The sequence below is a fragment of the Lolium rigidum genome, chromosome 3 (assembly GCF_022539505.1).
Source record: "Lolium rigidum isolate FL_2022 chromosome 3, APGP_CSIRO_Lrig_0.1, whole genome shotgun sequence".
In the NCBI taxonomy this organism is placed as follows: Eukaryota; Viridiplantae; Streptophyta; class Magnoliopsida; order Poales; family Poaceae; genus Lolium; species Lolium rigidum.
In genome coordinates this window covers 192,490,209-192,493,873 of record NC_061510.1, presented here as the reverse complement: position 1 = coordinate 192,493,873, position 3,665 = coordinate 192,490,209, and positions in this window count along the sequence as shown.

Sequence of the window (3,665 nt, the reverse complement as noted above, 5' to 3'; positions counted from 1 at the left end):
GGTAGGGCTACATCATCTCCCCCCCCTTGGGAAAGAGTCGTCCTCGACTCTAACGTCTCTTCATCTTCATAGTATGGCGAGAGGTCGGACACATTGAATGTGTTGCTCACCAAGTACTTGGATGTTGGTATGTCGATGACGTAGGCGTTGTCGTTGATTCGCTTGAGGACCTTGAAGGGACCATCGCCTCGGGGCTTGAGCTTGGAGTTTCTTTCTTGAGGGAAACGGTCCTTGCGAAGATGTAACCACACTAGGTCTCCTTCATTGAAGATCCGTGCCTTTTTGTTCATGTTGAGGCGTGTTGTTTGACGAAGAACTTGTTGCTCGATTGTCGCCCTTGTATCTTCATGTAGCTTCTTCATGTATTGTGCTCGCTTGTCGATGTCCATGTTCACTTGCTCATGTAGCGGTAGAGGAAGGAGGTCAATTGCCGTAGGAGGCTCAAAGCCATAGACAACCATGAACGGGCTTCTCCTTGTCGTAGTGTGCTTGGCGCGGTTGTAGGCAAACTCCGCATGCGGGATGCAATCCTCCCATGACTTCAAGTTCTTCTTCACGAGGATGCGTAGGAGAGAGGAGAGGCTTCGATTGACCACTTCCGTTTGGCCGTCCGTTTGCGGATGCGAGGATGATGAGAATAAGAGCTTCACTCCAAACTTTGCCATGAGCGACTTCCAAAGATAACTCATGAACTTGACATCTCGATCCGACACAATGCTTCTTGGTACACCGTGGAGTCTCACAATTTCCCTAAAAAACAAGGAAGCAATGTGTGAAACATCATCCGTTCGGGAGCATGGTATGAAATGTGCCATTTTAGAGAAACGATCAACCACTACAAAAATGGAATCATGACCATATTTGGTTCGAGGCAATCCTAGTATAAAATCCATACTTATGTCGGACCAAGGAGCATGAGGAATAGGTAACGGTGTATAAAGGCCATAGGGGTTGGAAGTGGACTTAGCTTGTAAGCATGTTGTACACCGTCGGCAAAGGCGCTCCACATCGCGCTTCATTCTTGGCCAATAATAGTGAGTGGAGAGCATGGCATATGTCTTGTCTCTTCCAAAGTGTCCCATAAGACCACCACCATGCGATTCTTGTAAGAGCAAAAGGCGAAGCGAAGACATAGGAATACAAAGTTTGTTTCCCTTGAACAAGAATCCTTGGTGTAAATAGAAATCATCGATGCCCTTCTCACTAGAACACTTTGCAAAGATTGGGCCAAAGAAAACATCGGAAGCATATAAATCTTTGATTTCATCAAGACCCAAAACACTAATATCCAAGCGAGTGACTAAGAGGGTGAGTTTGCGGGAAAGAGCATCCGCCACGACATTGTCCTTGCCCTTCTTGTATTTGATTACATATGGAAAGGACTCAATGAACTCAACCCACTTTGCATGTCTTTTGTTCAAATTGTGTTGACTTTTCAAATATTTCAAAGACTCATGGTCGGAGTGGATAATAAACTCTTTTGGCCAAAGATAGTGTTGCCAAACTTCAAGAACACGAACCAAAGCGTAAAGTTCCTTGTCATATATAGGATAGTTGAGGCGTGCGCCATCTAACTTCTCACTATAGTATGCCACGGGTTTTCCATCTTGCATAAGCACTCCACCAATACCGAGTCCACTTGCATCGCATTCAATCTCAAAAGTTTTGGAAAAGTTTGGAAGAACAAGGAGTGGTGCCTCGGTAAGGCGTTTCTTCAACTCATCAAAAGCATTTTGTTGGGCCTTGCCCCAAACAAATGGAACATTCTTCTTGGTAAGCTCATTCAAAGGGCAAGCAATGGTGCTAAAATCTTTCACAAAGCGGCGGTAGAAACCGGCAAGTCCATGGAAACTTCGGACTTGACCAACATTTGTAGGAGTAGGCCAATTATGGATGGCCTCCACCTTGGAAGAATCAACTTCAATCCCATTAGCGGAAACCACAAAGCCAAGGAAAACCAATTTGTTTTGAGCAAAGGTGCACTTGGGGAGGTTAGCATAAAGCTTTTCATGACGCAAGATGCACAAGACCTCTCTCACATGTTGCACATGGTCCTCGAGGTTTTTGCTATAAATGAGAATATCATCGAAGTAGACAACCACGCTCTTGCCAATGAGAGGTCGCAAGATGTGATTCATGAGTCGCATGAAAGTAGATGGAGCATTTGAAAGACCAAATGGCATGACAAGCCATTCATAGAGACCAAGTTTGGTCTTGAATGCCGTCTTCCATTCATCACCTACCGCCATGCGGATTTGATGGTAGCCACTACGCAAATCAATCTTAGAGAAAATCGTGGCACCACTAAGTTCATCAAGCATGTCATCTAAACGCGGAATGGGATGGCGGTAACGGACGGTAATGGCATTGATGGGGCGACAATCCATACACATCCGTTGCGTCTCATCCGGTTTAGGCACAAGAATCACGGGAACCGCACAAGGGCTTAGGCTTTCACGAACATACCCTTTTCCGAGGAGGTCTTGTATTTGACGTTGGATCTCCTTTGTGTCTTCGGGGTTGGTGCGGTAGGCGGCGCGGTTTGGTAGAGGAGCGCCGGGTATGAGGTCGATGCGGTGCTCAATCCCTCGAAGCGGTGGTAGTCCATGAGGAAGCTCGTCGGGGAAGACATCTTGGAACTCCTTCAAAAGAGACAACAAAGACGAAGGAAGGGTTGTTAAGTTGTTAGTCTCCGAAGATGGCCCCTTGCAAATGAGCACGTAGTGCAATATGGTGGATGGGTTGTGGTGCAATTCTCTCATCTCACTCTTGGTAGCTATGAGGACACTCTTCATCTCACTCATATATGGCTTGTGGCGCTCACTTTCTTTTTGGTGGGTCACTCTCTCACCACTCATCTCACTAGTGATTGTAGCTTCCTTAGCCCTCACTAGAGCCTTTGCATTGTCCGCAATTACTTGGCTAGGAGTCATCGGGCGTAGGATGAATGTCTTGTCGCCAACCTTGAAGCTATAGGCATTTGTGTAGCCATCATGGCTTGCTCTTTTGTCATATTGCCAAGGGCGACCAAGTAGCATGTGACACACCGTCATGGGCACGACATCACAATCAACGGTATCTTCATAGGCGCCAATCTTGAAGGATACGGAGACGGTGTGTTGTATCTTGACATTTCCATTGTCACTTAGCCATTGCACATGGTAAGGGTGGGGGTGTTTCCGAAGTGTGAGGTTGAGCTTGGAGCATAGTTCGGTGCTTGCAAGATTGTGGCAACTCCCTCCATCGATGATAACCTTTATTGACTTGCCATTGATTCCGGCTCTTGTTTGGAAGATGTTGCACCTTTGATCTTCATTGGGGAGTGCATGGGTTGTCAACACTTTGGTCACCACAAGAGATGGGCTTGCATCATGCACACATAGAACTTGCTCTTGGTCTTCCAAGTCATCATCTTCATGATTGGTTGCGGCTTGTACCAAGGCTTCATATTCACCCTCACTCAAGTACTCCACATCTCCATCATCTCGAGTTATCATAACTCTTGTGTTCTTGCATTCAAAGGATTTATGTCCTTGAGCACCACACTTGAAGCAAGTGATGTTACTAGATCCCGTGGAAGCTTTGGAGGACATAGTTGATTGCTCCGGCTTGAAGCTTGTTGTCTTGAAGGCACTCTTCATTTGCTTAGGAGGATCCTTGGAAGC